This window comes from Labeo rohita, chromosome 23 (assembly GCF_022985175.1).
Source record: "Labeo rohita strain BAU-BD-2019 chromosome 23, IGBB_LRoh.1.0, whole genome shotgun sequence".
Taxonomy (NCBI): domain Eukaryota; kingdom Metazoa; phylum Chordata; class Actinopteri; order Cypriniformes; family Cyprinidae; genus Labeo; species Labeo rohita.
The window spans coordinates 27,253,733-27,275,934 of NC_066891.1; the positions used below are offsets into that span (position 1 = coordinate 27,253,733).

The following is a 22,202-nucleotide window of genomic DNA, read 5'->3' on the forward strand; positions in this document are numbered from 1 at the left end:
GCATATAGTACATGATGGTAGAGACAGAAGTGAGAAGAATGTGCTGTATTTAATTTGAACAACTGAAAAGCATGTGTTTTTCCTGTTATGTTTTAGTTTAAATCCGGGAGAATCCTCTGATGCCAGCTGTGTGTCCATAAAGAGTGACTGGTCGATAGATAAACCAGTGAACTTCAGTTTAGGTCACTCCTCTGCTGATGTGAGGTAAAGACAGTCTTACGGTTTATAGCTGGAGAAATCTGTAGTACTGGAGAGAGAATAGAAGATGTAATGTGAGGATATAAAATATTCTGTTTGCAATATTGACAAATACTTATGTCCATTTTTTGTTAATTAAATAAAATGAAATGCTTGACTACAGTTTATATTTACCTAAAATATGAATGTTCACAGCATACACAATACAGTAAACAATGTCACTGGAAAGCATTTGGACTGCATTTTTGAGGTAGGAATGTTAATTATCTTTCTATAACTACACTGCTAAAGTATGTCTTGAGCACATTGCAGTTCCATAACACTACAGGCCTTTCTGATCAAGGACCTTGGCAGTCAGGACTAACCTTTTAACCTTGGTAACTTTCTAATTTGTTAAAACATCTCCTACAAATTTACCTGTCATTAGTTTAAAAAAAAAAACAGTAATACTAACTTTAATCAGAGATGATCACTAGAATGTTTCAGAGTTTGTATGGTCATAGAAGTCCTCTGATTGTGAAATGTCATGGAAAAACAAGTTAATAAATAACATTTAAAACCAAAAACAATGCTCCTGTCATTGAACATATGAGTACAATCCCAAAAAGAAATCTACAAAAATTAGCATTTTATGAATTCTTTGAATTACAGGATGTCGATAATTGAATAAAATATTACATAAACATTTACACTTTTACCCTGTGAGATATACAGTTTATCCACATCAATATTCTTTTTTTTTCCCTCTGTTTTGCACATATTTACACTTATCATATTAACATTTTGTCAACACATTTGACAACTACATCTTGTTTTCTTTGCATCAGCTACCTGTTTATTATATTAAAGGGCTGTAAAGGGTTTTATTAAGGTAAAATAAATAGTTACAAAGTACCTTTTTGAGTGAGAACAAATATGTCAATATTAATCAATAGAACTTCGCAGGAAAATACAAAGGTTGAGCTTGATGCAAACCTGCAAATACAAATACATTATTTTAATTCAATCCCTTTAACTTTAAAACTTTTTTAGTTTTCTTCTTTTTATTAGCGGCCAGTGTCTAAAAGGATGAAGAACCTGTTGCATATGTACCGTACATATGTACGTTTTAATTCTTATATAATTACATATTTTAAGCGATCACGTGTCCCACTTGGAAGTTTCCAGAGGACACCCAGTGGACCCCAGACACTGGCTGAGAAACACTGCACTTAATTCATTATGGTATTCTAAGTTTCCCATGTTGGCCATTTTGAATTAAAATGCTATTGTTTACAAATGCATTGGCATATATTTATGAAACCTGGTTTGTGTCATCGCCACTCTGACCTGCAGGAGCTTGAGGAGTTTGGCACCTAGGGCTTAAAATATGTAAATATATGGTTTAGGGCTGCCCTCGACTAAAGATTTGTCTGGTCGACTAGTAGTCGTTCATTTTAAGCATTAGTCGACTACTAGTCACATGTTTATTAATAAACCATATAAATCATAATTATAAGCCTTTAATTACCTGCATAGCCCAATAAGCTCTCAAGTGCATGCAAAAAAAGGTTGCCACAGCACTCCGGCAAATATAATAATTAGGAATGTGTCTGGGAGAAATAATTTATTGATAAACTAGTGCTTTCTTTGTTTTCGGCTTAAGAGATGAAGTCGGTGACACTGACTCATTATCTCTGCAGTAGTGATGTGCCTGTATGCACGTTTCATATATTACATAATCTGTAAATATTTGTTTTCTATTTGAATTGGTTCATTTGAAAGTAGATATTTTACGCTCTATAGATATATTTTTCATGTCTGTAAGGCAAGTATACACAGAGTTCAGAAGTTTTGCCCTCAAGTTCACAGAGACCAAGACACATCCTGTTTGCTTTAATTATTTTACAAAAGCACAATGTTTCCTTGTTATTCTGAGTACACACAAATAAATGTAGAGTTAAAAGATGTATTACTCTTTCAGTGGTCTTTTAGTTTGCAGGCTGTTCAGTAAATGTGTATATAAATGTTAATTTTCACTTTATCTGACACTGATTGAATATCCACTGATTTCAGACACTTGAGCAAAAAATCATCTCTGTGATGAAGAAAGAGCTAAAGAGGTTCAAGGAACTGCTGAGTTCATATTTTCCAGATTACTGTGAAAGAAAGGATGATGAAGATCAGTGGAAAGTAAGAGATGGGTTTCTGAAGATCACACTGCACATCTTGAGGAAGATGAATGAGACAGATCTCGCTAACAAACTACAGAACAGTAAGAGCCTTCAGTCATGGGATCATTACATCACTTTATAGGGATAGTTAAAATAACCTTTGATAGAATCTTTAGGTAACCTTTAAGTTAATCTAAACCTATATAACTTACTTTCTTGTGTGAAACACAAAAGAGCTATCTGGCAAAATGCCCAGGCATATAATGAAAATTGATGGGGAGCAGGGGCAGCCGTAGTCACTATTTACTTCTTTTATATGATATGTACAGATGGTACTCAGCCTGATGTTTTTTATTTTTATTTTTTTTTTTTTTTGTTACCGCAGTTACTGCCTCCGTTTACAATGTTCATTTGGTGCTTTTGAAATCATACCATAGACATCTACAAGTTACAGGTGATTTATATAAAACAATAACATAATGTAGAACGTCTAGAAGAGTAAAGTTTGCAAACAAACTTTGAAGTTGGCTTGAAAAAGCCTTGACTGAAACGTACTGACTAAAGATGCTGACTAATTTTTGGCAAGAATAGGAAGAAGCAACTGAAAAAACAGATCAGTAAGGTGGATTTTTCAAGCCAACTTAATTATTTATATATTTATTTCAAAACCCATACAATGAGTTAATAAGTAAGCCAGTAAGCCTGCTTAGTGTTCAGTGTAAGTAAGCCTTATTTGATGCCCATGACTTTTATGGCTTATGGTAGTGTTTCTTAAGAAGGGCATTCAGAGAGCATCGGGGGTGCTGGAAGCAAGTAACTAGTTACATGTAACGGAATCACGTAATTTAATTACAAAATAAATGTAATTGTAATTAGTTACAGTACTGAGAAGAAATGTGTAATTAAACTACAGTGAAAATGTTAATGATTAAAAAGGGGGTTACATCTGAATTTTTTCACACACCACATACAGATTTAAACTTGCCACTTGTTAACAACTGATTTCTTTATGGAAGCTTTGTGTTCAAATATTTCAACTCAGATCAGTATTTTCGTGTCTAATTATTTACTTTTGTGGCAAGCATCTGTGTAATAAGTGGGATAATGTACATCCAGTCAGTTGTTATCGCAAAATAAAGATGTATATTATCCCTTACTTATTATAATTTTAATTCAAGTGATGAAGGATTATGACAGTAATCAGTGTTGAGTGCTACTGTAAGGTTAACTCTGCCTAGTTTAAATGTTTCAAAATGATTAACAGTTTAACATATTAGATATTTAGAAAAGTAATCAAATAATAAAGTAACTGAAATTTTACACTACTTATTACATTTTAAATAGAGTAACTTGTAATCTGCAACCTATTATGATAGTCCATGACAGTAAGTGGGGGGAGAGCAGGGGGGTTCCTCCTGAAGTCCACTGTCATCTCTACTGTTTTGAGCGTGTTGAGCTCCAGATTGTTGTGTCTGCACCAGAAAGACAGCTCTTTAACCTCCTTGTCTGTAAGCAGACTCATCTCATTGTCATTGATGAGGCCGATGAGTGTGGTGTCGTCCGCAAACTTCACGAGCTTGACAGAGGGGTCTTTCAGATGTGCAGTCATTGGTGTACAGGGAGAAGAGCAGTGGAGAGAGGATACAACCCTGAGGAGCACCTGTGCTGGTCGTGCGGCTGTGGGATGTAATTTTACCCAGTCTCACTAACTGTTGCCTATCTGTCAGAAAGCTGGAGATCCACTGACAGATAGAGCTAGGGACAGAGAGCTGGGCTAGTTTGGACTGGAGGAGTGTTGGAATGATGGTGTTGAAGGCCGAACTGAAGTCCACAAACAAGATCCTCACATAATTCCCTGTTTTGTCTAGATGTTGCAGGATGAAGTGCAGTCCCATGTTTACTGCATCATCCACAGGGGGGTTGTTGAAGGTTGTGAAAAGAGATGGTCAGAACAGGTGTGGAGGGTTTCAAACCTACAACAAAACTCATTCAGTTCTTCAGCAAGTCGTTGATTCACCTCAGTACTGGGGGATGATGTCTTGTAGTTTGTAACAAGAACAGAGTCTTGAAACAGAGTCATTTGAAGAGAACTGATCTTCCAATCTTTTAGCGTAGTTCTTTTTAGCCGCTCTAATCTCCTTATTCAGTGTGTTTCTGGCCTGATTATACAAGACTCTGTCCCCATTCCTGTAGGAATCCTCTTTAGCCTGGCGAAGCTGTCTGAGTTTTTTAGTGAACCATGGTTTATCGTTGTTATATATTAAATAGGTCCTGCTAGGAATACATATATCTTCACAGAAACTGATATTTGAAGTTACAGTCTCTCTGACTTCGTGCAGATCAGTCATAGCAGCTTCAAAAAAAACTCCAATCAGTCCATTCGAAACAGGCCTGTAAAACCCGCTTTGTTTCGTTGGTCCATCTCCTTACAGTCTTTACTACAGGTTTAGCAGATTTCAGTTTCTGCCTGTAGGTTGGTATAAGATGAACCAAACAGTGATCAGAGAGTCCCAAAGCTGCCTGTGGGACAGAGTGATACGCATTCCTTAATGTGGTGTAATAGTGATCCAATATATTACTGTCTCTGGTGGGACATGTAACATGCTGACTGTATTTGGGCAGTTCACGGGAGAGTTTTGCTTTGTTAAAATCCCCAAGGACGATTAAAACAGAGTCTGGGTGTTGTTGTTCTATCTCTGTGATCTGATCAGCGAGTTTTTGTAACAACAGGCTCACGTGAGCTTGCGGAGAAATGTGAACACTCACTAGAATAAACGAGTGAATCTCTCGTGGTGAATAGAATGGCTTACAGTAGTGCTGCACGATTAATTGTATCGCAGTCGCAATCGCGACGTCAGCCTGTGCGATTATATGACGGCAAAATGTTGCGATTATATTAAATAAGTGTGGACTTGAGAACACCTACTTTCTGAGACAGTTTGCTGATTTTCTGTACCGCTAACAACACAAACAAACAAACAAACAAACAAAAAAGATTAAAACAAAAAATCTGACAGTCTCTCAGTATAGGCAGTGCACGTGTGGCGTGCGCGTGTGCATGCGTGTTCACTTGTGTGCGCAGCGTGGATGGATGCCGAGGAGATCGACACTGATCTGGTAGCCAAAAAAAAAAAAAAAAAAAAAGGCGATATTTTGGATTTGAGATTACTGACATTGACCAGAGAGAGGTACTGTGCAAGAATTAGAGGCCCTGTTTCACCTGGTATTAACATGCGTTTTCTAATGCGTCGATCTGATCACAAGTGGACAATGCTAAGTACAGGTGTAAATAGGGGTGTAAAACGTTTTCAGCTTGTCCACTTTTGACCACATCCACTTTTCAAAATCCCGTTTGTGTTTCCCTCACTTTCAAATTCGTTTGTTAAATTAATGTCTCGTATTGTAGAAAGCACGCTCAGCGCAGCTGAGAATTCGCACGATCCTTAAAAAGAAACCGAAAGTAAAACGCGCACGCGCCTTCAAAAGCAATTTTAATACGCGCTTTTAGAGAGCGTTTCCACAGTGCGCGCAAATTAGGCTACGTAACATATATATGTTGTTGTTTGTAGGTATCCTATAATAGGTTGTGTAGTTGTCTATAGCTCTGTATCATGCTTGAAAAAATTGGTCTCTATTTGCACTTTGAATATTGAGAGAAGTAGCCTAGCCTACTTTGATTATGGCTGCACTATTGTTTGCACTTCATACAGCTATTTTTTTTAGACTATTTTTATTTATACTGTTTTTATTTATATTTGTAAAAAAGATCTTCAGTTAGGAGGTCAAACGTTCTAGAAGCTCATAATTCATGTACAGTTCTAATGTCTGAAGAGGATCACATAAATTCATACAGGAGAGACACCAGTCAGTTGAGTTTGTAATGTATGTAAATGCAGGAATGTGATCAGAAGTGGTCGAAAGTGGACAGAAGAGATGGATTAAAACGCCAGGTGTAAACGACTGTGTCTCCATTGTCCACTTGTGATCCGACCAAAAACATATCCAGTTTCCTTTTCAAAAGAGTTTACACAGAGTATATTTTACATTCTTCATAAATGTCCGTTTGTTTGGGCAAAATCTTTAAAATATCTTATTTTTGTGAAAATGTGTATGTTTTTATTTTATTTAATTTAGCTATACTTTTGAGAAAATAAGTTTACATTAATGCAAATGCTATTTCATTTGGTAAAAATAATTTATTTTGAAACCATTTCTAGTGTTACAAATACACATTTACGCATTATCACTAATCTGTGTGTGCATTTTCAACCCATCAAGTTGACTCACAATACCATTTATTATAATCGCAATCGCGTATCGCAATATTGACCTCAATAATCGCAATATGAAAATTTTCCCAAATCGTGCAGCCCTAGCTTACAGTTAATGAAAAGCGCTTCTAGATCGGAACAGCACATTTTCTTTAACACTGTTACATCTGTACACCACTTCTCACTAATGTAAAAGCACGTCCCACCGCCACGCAATTTCCCCGTTGATTCTGCGTTGCGATCCGCTCTAAACAGCTGATAGCCTGGCAGATGTAGCGTGCTGTCCAGTATCACGTCATTCAGCCAGGTTTCCGTGAAACACAGAGCAGCAGAGTTTGAAAAAATCCTTATTTGTCCGGGAGAGCAGAAGAAGTTTGTCAGTTTTGTTGGGTAGAGAGCGGAAATTCGCCAGATGTATGCTAGGCAGCGCTGTTCGAAATCCGCACTAAGTTTAACGAGCGTGCCAGCTCGCTTCCCCCGTCTGCCCTTCCTAAAGCATTTGATCAGCGCTACTGCTCCACCAACTACAGTGTTCAACAAAATGTCTGAATAGTCGAAAACCAGTAGAAGACTTTGTGGTGTGTTCTGCCGAATTTTCAGCAGTTCATCCCTGGTAAAACTGATCGTGTTTGACAAACAAAAAACTGGAAAAACTAACAAAAACACTAAAACAACTGGAGAGCGAAACACCGTGGCTACCATGTGTGGTGCCGTAATGACCACAAACATTTAAATAATACTGTAAATACAACAATAGTCCTCATTATAAACACAAATTAATAATCAACTTTAATATTCAGCGACGATTAGACTACATTTTGTTTGATGTGGGGGGTAAAGGACCTTTATAATTGGTTGAGAACCATATTATGGCATTGTGCTTTTGCTGCTTCAAAGCTGTGACAGCTTCTTGGATAAGCTGTCTTACAGATTTGACCATTGTGATTAATCTTGAATACAATAACATCATGACAGTGTAGTTTTAATAACTTGTATGAACTACGCACTACACCACCCCACACCATCCACTGCACAATGAGCTCCAACTACTGATTTACAAGAGAAAAACAAAAAGTAGATAGATAAATCAATAGAAAGATAGATAGACAGACAGACAGATATAGATAAATAGATAGATAGATACAAATTTTCACTTTAATCTAAAACACAGGATAGTACTGTGGAGAAAAAAGTAAGCCCCCTTCAAACACTGCCGTCATCGGAATATTTCACTGTAACGAGAGTCAAATAGCTGGAATTAAAAAGTCTGCTTTAGGCCAATCTCAAAGTCCTGATGGAGACAGTGTTTTTGTGTGCTCCTTTTTGTTTATTTATTTGTATGTACTATTATTTTTGTAATGATGTGTTAACCAGTATAAAGACAGAAAGCCATTTGATAGTCTGAATAGCAGGTATGCTGTATACTGGAGAAGTCAGTTTAATGGTCAGCTGAGCATTGCTGCAAATTGTGCCTTTGTGCCACCTGGCAATGATTTTGTGAATGAGTTTCACATGTGACTGGGTTGTATTTAGTGCAACAGCCTAGTGGCAACAGTACACACCAGTAATGGGTCTTTTGGTTGACTGCTTACTGTATGTATTGTATTTATTATTTGTAAATAACACGAATTGCAAACTTCATACTTCCCATCTTCCTCTACTCCTCAGAACATGCCCCTATCTGTCTCCAAAAGCACAAACTTGGAATAAAGGAAAAATTTCAGAGAATTAATGAAGGAATATCAAACCAAAGGAGTTTAAAACTTCTGAATGAGATATATACAGAGCTGTACATCACAGAGGGAGGGAGTGGAGAGGTCAATAATCAACATGAGGTAAGACACATTGAGACAACACCCTGGAGACCAGAGACACCAGAAGCACCAATCAGATGCAATGACATATTTAAAGCCTTACCTGGACAAGACAAACCCATCAGAACCGTGCTGACTAAAGGAATTGCTGGAATTGGAAAAACTGTTTCTGTGCAGAAGTTCATTCTGAACTGGGCCGAAGGACAAGCTAATCAGGATTTCCACTTCATATTTCCACTTCCTTTCAGAGAGCTCAATTTGATGAAGCAGAAATGTATCAGTCTGATGGAACTTCTTCATTAGTTTTTCAATGATATAAAAGACTTGAAAACAACAGATGTTGATGAATTCAAAGTCCTGTTTATATTTGATGGTCTGGATGAGTGTCGACTTCCTCTAGATTTCCAGAACAATGATATTTTGTGTGATGTAACACATTCAGCTTCAGTGGATGTCCTCTTGACGAACCTCATCACAGGGAATTTGCTCCCTTCTGCTCTTCTTTGGATAACCTCTCGACCAGCAGCAGCCAGTCAGATCCCTCCTGAGTATGTTGACCAGGTCACAGAGGTCCGGGGGTTTAATGATCCACAGAAGGATGAGTATTTCAAGAAGAGAATAAATGATAAGAGTCTGTCCAGTAGAATCATCACACATGTCAAATCATCAAGGAGCCTCTACATCATGTGTCACATCCCAGTCTTCTGCTGGATTTCAGCAAATGTTTTAGAGAGGATGTTGAATGAAGCAGAGAGTGCAGAAATCCCAAAGACTCTTACTCAAATGTTTACACATTTCCTGATCTATCAGATTAAACTGAAGACCCAAAAATATGATGGTAAATATGAAGCAGGTCTTCATGAAGCTGAAAAGAGCATTCGGTCATTGGGAAAACTGGCTTTTCGACAACTGGAAAAAGGGAACCTGATCTTCTATGAGGAAGATCTGAGAGACTGTGGCATTGATGTCAGAGAAGCTTCAGTGTACTCAGGAGTTTGTACCCAGATTTTCAAAGAAGAGTTTGGACTGTACCTGGGGAAGGTGTACAGTTTTGTTCATCTGAGCATTCAGGAGTTTCTTGCAGCATTATTCATGTTTCTTATCTTTGTTCAAAATACAGAAACAAAAAGTATAACTGATTTACTGAAGGGGGAAGTGGACGTGGCCTTACAAAGTGAAAATGGACACTTGGACCTTTACCTGCGCTTCCTTTTGGGTCTCTCACTGGAGTCCAATCAGACTCTGTTGCGAAGACTTCTGACACAAGCAGGATACAGTTCTGACAGCAAACATGAAATAGTTGAGTACATTAAGATGAAGATCAGGGAGAATCCCTCCCCAGAGAAATCAATCAATCTGTTCCACTGTCTAAATGAACTGAATGATCAATCTCTGGTGCAGGAAGTTCAAACATACCTGAACAGAGCAGGTCTCAGGTCTCTCTGGGGTTATTCTGTCTCCTGCTCAATGGTCGGCTCTGGTGTTCGTGTTGTTGAACTCAGAACAGCAGTTGGATGAGTTTAAACTGAGAAACTATGAACCATCTGAAGAAGGTCTTCTGAGGCTGCTGCCAGTCATCAAAGCTTCTAGAAAATCTGAGTGAGTATATTACTTCAGAAATGCAATAAAATATGGTGCCTCATTGTTAATATTATATTTTTAATCCCGGTCCTGGCAGCCCCCCCCACACACACACACACACACACACACACACACACACTCCACTGTGCATTTATGTATGTCTCTGTAACGCACAATTCCTATCTTCAGCTTGTTAGGAGAATGCTCCATAAAAAGGTGTGTTGGGATATGGAATATGATTAACTTAATGAGCAATGTTAAATTTATTATGCTGTTCCATGCAAAACTCATGTGCTGTTTTTGTATACTCAGCTGTTTTGATTTATTGGATAGATAGTAATTGGGTAGAAATATGGAGAATCCAATGAAGTGTTGGTGTAGTCTGGGAATCTTTGTACCAACTACAATTCAAATTTTGCAACATATCATATTCTGTGTTATTGCTTATGCCTGGAATTTTAAACCAGAGAAATTAATTATTGTCAAAAGTATTCTTTAACATTTGAGATGATATGTAACATCATTTAGAGCAGGGGAGGGGAACGTTGATCCTGGAGGGCCAGTGTCCTGGAAGCGTTTACTTCCAACCCTGGGAAAAAAAAAATACCAACTTGTATCCTGAAGACCTAGATTAGCTTGTTCAGGTGTGTTTGATTAGGGTTGGAGCTAACCTCTGCAGGGACACCGGCCCTCCAGCATCAACATCCCCCACCCCTGATTTAGAGGTTGACAGATAGTTCAGCTCAGACTGTGCTGGCCTATAACTATTTAATCAACAGATAAATGGATATTAAAATGCATACTAAATGAAAACAAACATAACACTCCAAACAAAAGAGTGTTATATTTTATTACAAAGTTTTAAAAAGTACCAAACTATGAAAATGTAGTGTACTTTTTAAATATTTTTTATTAATTTATTAACATTTACTAATGTTATGATAGACTCCTATCATAAAGTGTGTATCGTAAAAATAACATTCCATATAAATCCAAACAGTCATGGCCATATTTAAATATCTACACAAAGGCCATAGCATTGAAATTACACAGATTGTTTGAGGAATCTGTTATCAGTGCTAATTAACTAATATAACCACTCAATCAGTAGAACATTAATATCCTTCATAATCATTTTCAAAATGTGCTTTGGGGTTTGATTAACTTTTAATATATGGTTATATTATAATTATTTATTTTACAGTCTGCAGCACTGTAATCTGAAAGAGAGGAGCTGTTCAGCACTGGCCTCAGTTCTCAGCTCAAACTTTTCATGTCTGAGAGATTTGGACATGAGTAACAACAGCCTACAAGATTCAGGAGTGAAGCTACTCTCCGTTGGACTGAAGAATCCACAGTGTAAACTGCAGACACTAAAGTAATAATAATAATATTATAAGTCATACATTATGAATGCAAATCTGTTCATTAAAAAAATGACATTTATAACAAATATTATTTGGTTTACTACTACTATTGAGAGATGACCTTTCAAGAGATGTATTTCTGTTTGTGTTCTCTCAGATTGTGTAACTGCAGTATTCGAGAAGAAGGTTGTTCTGCTCTAGTTTCAGCTCTACTATCAAACCCTTCATGCCTGAGAGAATTGACTCTTAACTATAATTATCCAGGAGATCTAGGAGTGAAGCTACTCTCTGATCTGTTGAAGGGTCCAGAATGTAAACTGGAGAAGTTAGTGTGAGTTCTGTTGTTTTTTCATATATTTGAATGATGGGTAATAAATTCAATTTTCTTTTCTTTTCTTTTCTTTTCTTTTTGTTTTTGTTTTTTACAAGCTTCATCCTTTTCCTGGAGCACCCGTCACCAATGGGGGGGGGGGTCTTTTTTTTAAACATGACAATGTTTTATTTCATATTTCAGCTCATTTTTGAGGGAACATTGCCCCCAACAATGCACATTTTGCATGTCTTCCTAGACTCATTTCAGGTCTTGAAGTCTCTACTAATGAGCTGATGACCTAAATCAGTTGTAAATCATATGAGGGGTCATTTTACCTTATGAAATATCCTTGTGTTTTAAGCTATATGTGTAAGGAGGTTTCTCTTTCTCTCTACAGGCTGTATAATTGCAGTATTGGAGAAGAAGGATGTACTGCTCTGGTTTTGGCTCTGAGATCAAACCCCTCACATCTGAGAGAACTAAATCTAAACTATAACGAACCAGGAGTTTCAGGAGTCAAGCTGCTAGCTGATCTGCTAAAGGATCCAAACTGTAAACTGCAAAATCTAGAGTGTGTGATTATATATTTTATATTATTGATGCACTGATTAGTTACTGATATTATTTTGTACCATTACACAGCTCTTTGTATTACTTGATTCCGATCTGGTTAATCGCAGCATTTTGCAATTTTTAGGAACTTGGTTGGGAACTTTTTCACTGAATTTATGTGTTGAACTGAAATTGTAAAACGTTTTTCTCTTTCTCTCTGTAGACTGTGTGGCTGCAGTATTACTGAGAAGGGCTGTGAAGTTCTAGTTTCATCTCTGAGATCAAATCCCTCACACCTGAGAGAACTCAATCTGAGCTGTAATGAACTAGGAAACCTTGGAGTGAAGCTTCTCTCTGAACTACTGCTGAATAAATTGGAGAAACTGCAGTGAGTAATATTGCCTATGTACAAAAAATTGTTCTTCACATGTGGAAAAAACAGGGCATGAGATTGCTGGCATGTTTGGATTACTGATTCGAGAGGGAAACTCTGTTCTTTTTGGTGGGGTGAAGGCATGACAGTGGAATATTAAAAAATAAAAGGAATGTCTATTTACACTTGGTGCAAATAGCCCAACTTGTTGGCAGAGGTGTGATTGGGGTAGTCAACACTACAAAAGACGATTATTGAATGTCAGCTACAATGGCACAGACAGTAAAGTGTGAGTTGTACTGTTTTTGATGCCATCGACTCGGGTTCAAATCTGCCTTTTGGCAAAGATTTTCTCTCCCTTTTCAAATCTCATATCATATCAGAAAGGCATTTATTTTCAATAAAGTGAAGGAAATAATCTAAAAGTTGAAAATAAAGTATCGGTTAGGGTAGGTGTAGGGAGGAGAGGGCTAATTGTCCCAATAAGGCAGCATCCATTTAACAATTTGAATTAGAACTAAAATTTTACACTCAATATGTTATTATTGCATACTGTTTTATAATGCATTACAATACTAAGGTGCAGATGATTGCCTCTATTTGCAAGAAGTATTATAAATAGCAGAAAATCCTGCTATTTTAACATAGTGTAAAAAGAATCTATCACTATTTTCACATAGTGTAAATAGCATTTAATTGCTATTTACACTTAGTTTAAATATCATCTATTGCCTTTTGCACTTAATGTAAATATCCTCTATTGCTATTTATACTTAAGCAAACAGCCACTGCCTAAAATAAATATTTGTAAATTATTCAGAAAGTTTTTTGGTGTGATAAATAAGTATTATTTAATTATTTACAATTTTCTCTCTTTTGTAAGAAAAGAGCCACAGATGTATGTTACATGTTCAGTGTGTCTTTTTTGACTTTCATTTTGAAGTGTTTCCAATGCTTAGTTTGTAGTCCATTGGTGTTTAAGTTTAACCCTCTGTGTATAGGCAAGGCAAGGCAAGGCAAGTTTATTTATATAACACATTTCATACACAAAGGTAATTCAAAGTGTTTTACGTAAAAGGAAGTAGAATAATCATAAAAACAATAAAAACACTAATCACAAAAAAGGAAGTAGAACAATCATAAAAACAATGATCACAACAATAAAACAAAAAATGTAAAATGTAAAAACTGATTGATTTAATGATTTAAAAATGATTTTAAAATTGATTTAAAATAAATTTAAGACAGTTAAAAACAGAAAATGATTATACATAATGCAATCAGTTCGGACGACGCACAGCGCTCATTCAGTAAATGCACGTCTAAACAGATGAGTTTTGAGTCTAAATTTAAATGTAGCTAATGTTTTAGCACATTTGATCTCTTCTGAAAGCCAGTTCCAACTGCGGGCAGCATAATAGCTAAAAGCGGATTCCCCTTGTTTTGTGCGAACCCTTGGTATTTCTAACTGACTTGATCCTAATGATCTGAGTGGTCTGTTAGGTTTATATTCAGTGAGCATATCTGCAATGTATTTAGGTCCTAGGCCATTGAGTGATTTATAAATTAGGAAAAGTACTTTAAAATCAATTCTAAATATAACTGGAAGCCAGTGTAGGGACCTGAGGACTGGTGTGATATGCTCAGATTTTCTGGTTCTAATTAGAATCCTGGCAGCAGCGTTCTGGACGAGCTGCAGCTGTCTAATGGTTTTCCTGGGGAAGGCCAGTGAGGAGACCATTACAATAATCCACCCTGCTTGTGATAAAGGCATGAACAAGTTTCTCCAAGTCTTGACTGGAAACAAAACATCTAATTCTTGCAATGTTTTTGAGATGATAGTATGCTGATTTAGTTACTGCTTTGACATGACTACTGAAACTAAGGTCTGACTCCAGAATCACACCAAGATTCCTGACTTGGTTTTTAGTTGTTTGATCAAGGTATGCATTCACCTTAAGAACTTCCTCTTTGCTTCCGAATGCAATGACTTCAGTTTTCTCCTTATTTAACTGAAGGAAGTTCTGGCACATCCAACTGTTAATTTCATCAATGCATTGGCAGAGGGAATCAATGGGGCTGTAGTCATTTGGCGATAAGGCTAGGTAAATCTGGGTATCATTAGCATAGCTGTGATAGGCAATTTGGTTCTTTCTCATTAGTGGGAGCATATACAGGCTAAACAAGAGCGGCGCAAGAATTAAGCCTTGAGGGACTCCGCATGTCATGGACGTCCACTTAGACTTATGCTCTCCTATGCTCACATAATAACCTCTCCCTTCTAAGTATGACCTGAACCAATTGAGAGCCATCCCAGAAAGCAGTATATATATACTGCTGTGTTTCCTCTGTTCCTTGATGGAAGCTAATTAGCCCAACTGCTGGATCCATGCTTGGTCAGTCATTCGGTAGTGTGCAGGCAGAGAAGGCAGGCAAAGACATAAATCTAGGTACAGGATATTTAATAAAACCAAAAAAAAAAAAAAAAAAAAAAAGGAAAACAAAACAAGAATACAGAGAGCAGGGGTGCAGATGGCACTGGGGACGGGGGAGACATGACTCCCCCAGACTCACAGTGACCCGATCCGTCCCCCTCACTGTCACTATAAAAGGCGACAAACATCTGTAAAACTGAGGATTAATCAAGGCTTCTGCTATGTACAAAATTAGCCTAAATAGTGGCGGGGCGGTCACCGCTCCTTAGTTATTGCCGCCACTGCTTCAAAATCAGACACAGGCTGACCAGGGCTCTAGACTCATTCTTTCCACAGGTTGCTCATTGCAACTAACTTTCTCAGTTGGCTGCAGGAGCACATAAATTGGTAGTTTTTTTTTTGTATTTGTTTGTTTTGTTTTTTTTACTACAACATCAATCAGTGTATGTGGATTAACTTTTATCATAGTTTATAATTATATGGTAACAAAAGTGGTTAACCCTGCCTGCATTATACACCTTTCACCTTTTAAGACTAAAACAAAAGATAGATTCATTGGTAGCCTATTCTTTATTAAAAGCACAATGACAACAAAACAGGCTACAATGTCAACGTTTATTAACAAAAACTAATAACATAAAGCATGACATACACCACATGCTATATTAGCTTATACCGACTAATGAATTATATAACGTTTAGCAAACACTGAGAAATAAAAAAAAAAAATTAATAAAGCTTCCATAACGTAACGTAAGGTAAATGACAGCTTTTCACATTGAAAACAAAAAGAAAAGTGAAACCAATATGGCTTGCATTGTTTATTTTTCCACAAGAATACAAACATGTTCAACTTCTCTGTTTAAGAAGCGGGTTTTTTTATTTATTTATTTATTTTTTTATAACTTTAGCTTGAAAACTAAATCCCTCAAAATTTGCGTTATTCGTGCTAATGCAGCTAGTTTATAAACCAGGCTCTACATCCGAAGCGAGTAGACGCTTTTTGAGCAGCGCAGACCATGCGCAAATGTGACCACGTAAAATTTTACCTACATAAAACATATTTTGCAGAAGGCATGAAGTTTTGGTGGGCGATTGGCATACTAGACAAATAACAGTTTGATCTTGCATTGCTAGTATTGATCAGGCAGGCTTACCTTTGCTCATTGTTGTTTATCCATGATCCATGAATCCCCAATGGCTTTTCAGTGCAAACCATTAGCCCAAATTATGCGAAGTAACTGAGTTGAAATCATTTGCTGACAGCTTGGTCCCCCTCAGTTAAAAAATCCCATCTGCGCCCCTGACAGAGAGCATGAGGAAACAAGAGCATTACATGAAACAGTGACTGACAAAGGAACAGAGGAAGCACATGGGTATTACTCAGCCCGGAATTAGGGAATTTGTGAGGTAATTTTTTTATGTGGTTCTATGAGCCAGTAAAGCTAACATCCCCTACCAGAAAATATCAGACTTTGTGTTTCATCAAAAAAACTCTTTTGATATGTAACTACAAACTTTTCAAACATAACCTTTTTTTAAAAGTTTGGACACCCCTGACTTAAAGTAGTTCACTTTCAGAACATAAATTTACAGATAATGTACTCACCCCGTTGTCATCCAAGATGTTCATCGGTGTAAAGAATCATAATTTTTCAGTCGTGAAGAAATTATGTTTTGTGAGGAAAACATTTTGAGAATTATCTCCATAAAGCGAACTTCAATGGTGCCCACGAGTTCGAACGTCCAAAATGGAGTTTAAATGCAGCTTCAAAGGGATCTAAATGATCCCAGCTGAGGAATAAGGGTCTTATCTAGCGAAACGATCTGTAATTTTCTAAAAAAAAAAAGTATATAACTCCCATCTCATTTTCTCCTCCAACTTCAAAATCGTCCTAACATTGCTGCAGACGTACCGAATATGCGAAGAAGGTCAAATCACCTTTAGGCCAAATCCCCTTTAAAAAAAAAAAAAACAGCAATGTAAGATGATTTTGAAGTTGAAGGAGAAAATGAGATGGGAGTTTTTTTACCTACCCTAACAGTATTGACCCAGATTACATCGAGTATGTATGCGCATTGCAGAGCTAGACAGGATGAGCACTTGTGGTCAAAAGGTATATCTTTTTGTTTTGTTTTTATTAGAAAATGACAGATCGATTCACTAGGTAAGACCCCTCTTTCTCGGCTGGAATCATTTGGAGCCCTTTGAAGCCGCATTTAAACTACATTTTGGAAGTTCAAACTCGTGGGCACCATTAAAGTCCACTATGTGGAGGCAATTTCTGAAATATTTTCCTCAAAAAACATAATTTCTTTACGACTGAAGAAACAAAGGGATGAACATCTTGGATGACAACGGGGTTAGTACATTATCTGTAAATCTTTGTTCTGGAAATGAACTACTCCTTTACAAACCTTGTAAATATAACTGGCAGTCAGCGGAGAAAAGGCTTGTTTTGCTCCAGGTAAGCTTTCCTGTAAGCGTGTGATGTCACGTGAAAACTATGAATTCATCTGTCTTTTATACTCCTGTTTTTCATCTTAAGTTATAACTGACTTAAGGTATAATTTTCCCAAAATGTCCAAGATCCTTGAACTCCAGTAAATTTAGCCAAAATGGCTGATGTCCTTTCAAGGTTCTGTGAGTAGAACCACAGCTCTTTGTGTCACATGCATATAAACTTATGTGTACTAGCAGTTCAGTTTCAGTTCCTCCTTTTCATGAGTAGACACACACATACATAAACAATTACAGAACATCTCTGATGAAAATAACATTTTAAGCAATGCATTATATTCAATACGTTATTAAAACATGTAAAAGGATCTAAAATAAATAAAAAAGGTAATTTTCTTGGTATTATACAGCAATTTCATGGCATATTTAGAGTCTCCGTCATAAACTACAAATATTAACATTTATGTATTTAGCAAACATTTTCATCTAAAGCAAATTTTGTTCCATTCAGGGTGTATGTTTTATCAGTTTATCTCCTGGGAATCAAAACTTTAAACTTTACCTTGCATCTCCATCAGTTTGAAATTTGCAAGTTGCTTTAAAACCAATCTGAGTGATCAAACATGATCTCTTATCTCATTCTGCTGTTTTTACACAATTATTGATCCAGCAACTGCTATTTTCTTAAATATGATCATACAAATCACACACTCAACTAATTACACATAATGGTAAATTTATGTTTAGTGCTGGAATGTTCTCCTTTTCTCTACAGACTGGAATGCTGCAGTATTGAAGAGGAAGGTTGTGCTGCCCTGGCTTCAGCTCTGAGATCAAACCTCTCAAACTTGAGAGAACTAAATCTGAGCCATAATAATCCAGGAGATTCAGGAATTAAGATGCTCTCTGATCTACTGAAGGATCCACATTGTAAATTGGAGAAATTACAGTGAGTTAGCTATTTATTCTATAAACTTTAAATGTGTTTAAATTCACATAATTTTTGGTCAAATGATCTGAAATTACAAAAGTATTAATATATGAAATAAAACAATATTTTAATCTCTGATACTGCCAGTGACAAGTAAATATTAACATCTGATCTTTCTCTTCAGGGTTTTACAGCATTCAGACTCTCCTATGACAACCTACAAAAGCGACAAATGAGGAACCAAATAAGTGTCTTCTGTCATAAATGCTTACTGCTCCATTCTGGACTTTTACATTTATTCATGTATTTTAGCAGACACTTTAATCCAAATCAACCTACAAATGAGGAATACCACGGTCCATTTATCATAAAGGCCAATAATATTTGCAGTGCATAATGCCAGGAGGAAACTAGATAAGACAACTTAGGAAACTAGAGACGTACACAAGCTAGAGCAGAGGTGGAATGCAGAAAAAAACAGTGTAGAAGGAGATTTTTCTTAAATAGAATTTATTATAGTAAGTGCTCATGGAAGAAATATGTCTTTTTCCATTTGTTAAAGTGTGTGATGGTTTCAGCAGATCAGGTGGAGATGGGCAGCTCCACTTCATAGGAACAAAGAGAGTCAAGCTTCTAGAAAGTGACTTTATACCTCATTGTAAAGGAACCACCAGATCACATCACATGATATGACATCACCAGAAGAGCAGCATTCCCTCCAGTACCTCAGTAGAGCAAGTTTAAAAAGTTATTTATTTTTTAAAGGAGCAATTTTAATAATGAATAGTTCACTACTTTTTGTTTTCCACTGAGAAAAACATACATGGCTCAAAAGAAGTGAGGTTGTGTAGATGATGACAGAACTTTGAGAGTGAGTTCTCAGTGGTTAGAGTAAAAAAAAAAGTTTTTCAACAGATTTCAGACGGCATAAAATAGATGAACAAAAATCTAAATTAAACTATTAAAATTAAATCTGCAAATAGATCCTTCCTCTGCCTCCAGTCCGTTACAGGTGCAGACTGCTGCAAAGTTTATGCTGGGTGGCTTTAGGATGGCCCAAGGCCAAAACAACAAACAAAACAGACTTGCAATCAACAGCAAGTATAAATAACCCAATCAGAAAAAAACAAAGGAAATTAAATAAACAATTCACAATGAAAGTCAAAATATACGCCAGCACACCCTCATACTCGTAACTCATAGTTAAGTGTTTTGTTAAGTGTCATCCCAAGTGAAAGTATGATCCAGTTACAACAATACATTGTTAACAAAAGATTTGGGGTCTGTTGACGGGAGGAGGAATCCGGAGTTCCTTACGCCAAAAGATGGAGAGCAGTATGAGCTCTCCATCTTCCAACAGCACTGGGATAATATAAAATTATCATTATATTACAAAAATATTACATTATTAAAATATATACGGAGATATTACATTATTTAAAAATGAAATAATACGTTACTTTTAAAATATGAAACTAAAACCACCAAGAGGTGGCAGCAAGTCACTGTCTTAATGAGTGAGTCCTTTATTCTACTGATTCAAAATGCTAATCCATTTAACAAAGCAAATGACTATTTATGAATGGGTATCTAATCAGTTTAAATATACTGAACAAACAAAACAAAACAGATGGAGCAAAAACAGACTATGAAAGTGTATTTTACGTGTTTATTGAACTGTTAAAATCAGTGTCACATTTACGGTCGTCAGCAAGTTTTATCTCACAGTTCTGACTATTTTTCACAATTGTTAGATTATATTACACAATTTGGAGAAAAAAGTCAGAATTGTGAGTTTATATGTGAGTTTACAGATTCTGCTTTCAATTGCGAGTTTATATCACACAGTTCTGACTTTATAACTCGCAAGTTTGTATTTCACAATTCTGAGAAAAGTTTGTATCATGCAATTCTGAAAAAAAAGTCAGAATTGTGAGTTTATATCTTGCAATTCTACTTTCAGTTGTGAGTTTTTATCTTGCAATTCTGATTTATAACTCATAATTAGCCCAAAAAGGTGGTAAGGATTTCGTTAAAATAATCCATGTGACGTCATTGGTTAAACTGTAATTTTATGAAGCCACTAGAATACTTTTTGTGTGCAAAGGAAACAAAAATTACTTCATTCAACAATTCTTCTCTTCCATGTCATTCCCTGCAGCCATTCACAGGAGTATCAACACATTTGTTTAGTGCTGCTGATGCAGGGGTCAGCGTTCTGACGTAGAACCAGGATGCACTTGTTTATAAGCAGAAGAATGCACACGCAAGTGTCTTGGTACTCGAGTAAATGGTGGTGGAGAATGACACGGTAGAGAAGAATTGTTAAATAAAGTTGTTATTTTTGTTTTCTTTGTGCACAAAAGTATTCTCGTAGCTTCATAAAATTACGGTTGAACCACTGATGTCACATGGACTATTTTAACAGTGTCCTTACTACCTTTCTGGACCTTTAACGTGGTGTTTGCATTGCTGACTATGGAGGGTCAGAAAGTTCTCGGATTTCATCAATAATATCTTAATTTGCGTTCTGAAGATGAATGAAGGTCTTTTTGTTCTTTCTGCATTTTTTTTTTTGGTTGTTAGATTAGGTTATACACCTGGGTAGCTGTGTGTGTGTGTGTGTTTTATTTTCTTTATTTGGCACCGCTTATGCTCCCCCTTCCCACCTTTTTGTTGTGTCATTGTTCTGTTGTTTTCCCCATTCTTTTATAAATACTGTAAAGACTGTCTCTCCACTTTTGGTGGCTTGCGACACTGCTGAAGATGGGACTGGAAGGATTGGTTGAGTTTATAAAATAGCAGATTGTATTTTGTATTAACTTAATATAATCTTACCACTAGATGTTGTTTACAAGCTCTAGAAGATGTTGCACTTTCCAAAATATGCATTTTCCTCCTCCTGATAGGAAAAAAGTTTAATCAAAACCAAAAGTAGCAAGATTTTTCCACAGGTTTCTCAAAGGAGTCAGCTTGACGACAGCAAATGCCTGTGCATTTTAATTGATTTTTGAATTGATGATAATTTTGTTTTGACTTTATTTTTTAACATATAAAACGAATACAACAAACAGTTGTTTCTGTTATTGTTTTATTGTAACAATCCCATACAAGGGTTGCATTTTATAATTAATGTGACAAACATTTGTATTCTTATGATTTATTGTACTTGCCTATATTATACTGTACTTAGGCCTATATTGTATTTTTCTATGATAATATATCATAATAATACAGTCAGCTAGGTGAATATTATGTAACAGATGTATGTTTATTTAAATGACAAAAATATTACTGCTACAGCTCCAGAGCTCTGTCTGGTGCACAGTATTTACATCAGTGTCCGAATTTGCTCACTCATTTCTGTTCACTCCTTCCCCATTTGCTATATAGGGGAATAGTAATTTTTTAATAATAATTTCAAGAATTTTTTTTTTTTTTATGTGTTCAGAAAAGTTATCATAGCTTTAGTGACAATGACATAAATTGTAAACAAAGTATGCAAAATATCCAGAGGTTTGATGTTATTAGATTTTTGATAAAAATTAAATTTGTACCAAGGGGGCGTTTTACCCCATCTATGGAGCAGAATGCCCCCGTGGGTGGGGTACAATGCATCCCCCCTCCCCCCAAGCCTCCCCACATTGTAGCCGGGGTAAGAGCAGTCTTTGATGATGTTTCCTGCCTGTTTCTTCACTCTGGAGTTGTACAAGTCCTGAAGGTTGGTCAGGTGCACACCAATTGTCCTTTTTG

At 36.4% G+C, this 22,202-nt stretch overlaps 1 pseudogene; it reads left to right on the forward strand.

Annotated features, from left to right (window-relative positions):
* The first annotated feature begins 1,594 nt into the window (after positions 1-1,594).
* On the forward strand, positions 1,595-20,458 carry LOC127154557 (NACHT, LRR and PYD domains-containing protein 12-like; annotated as a pseudogene).
* The last annotated feature ends 1,744 nt before the right edge of the window (positions 20,459-22,202 follow it).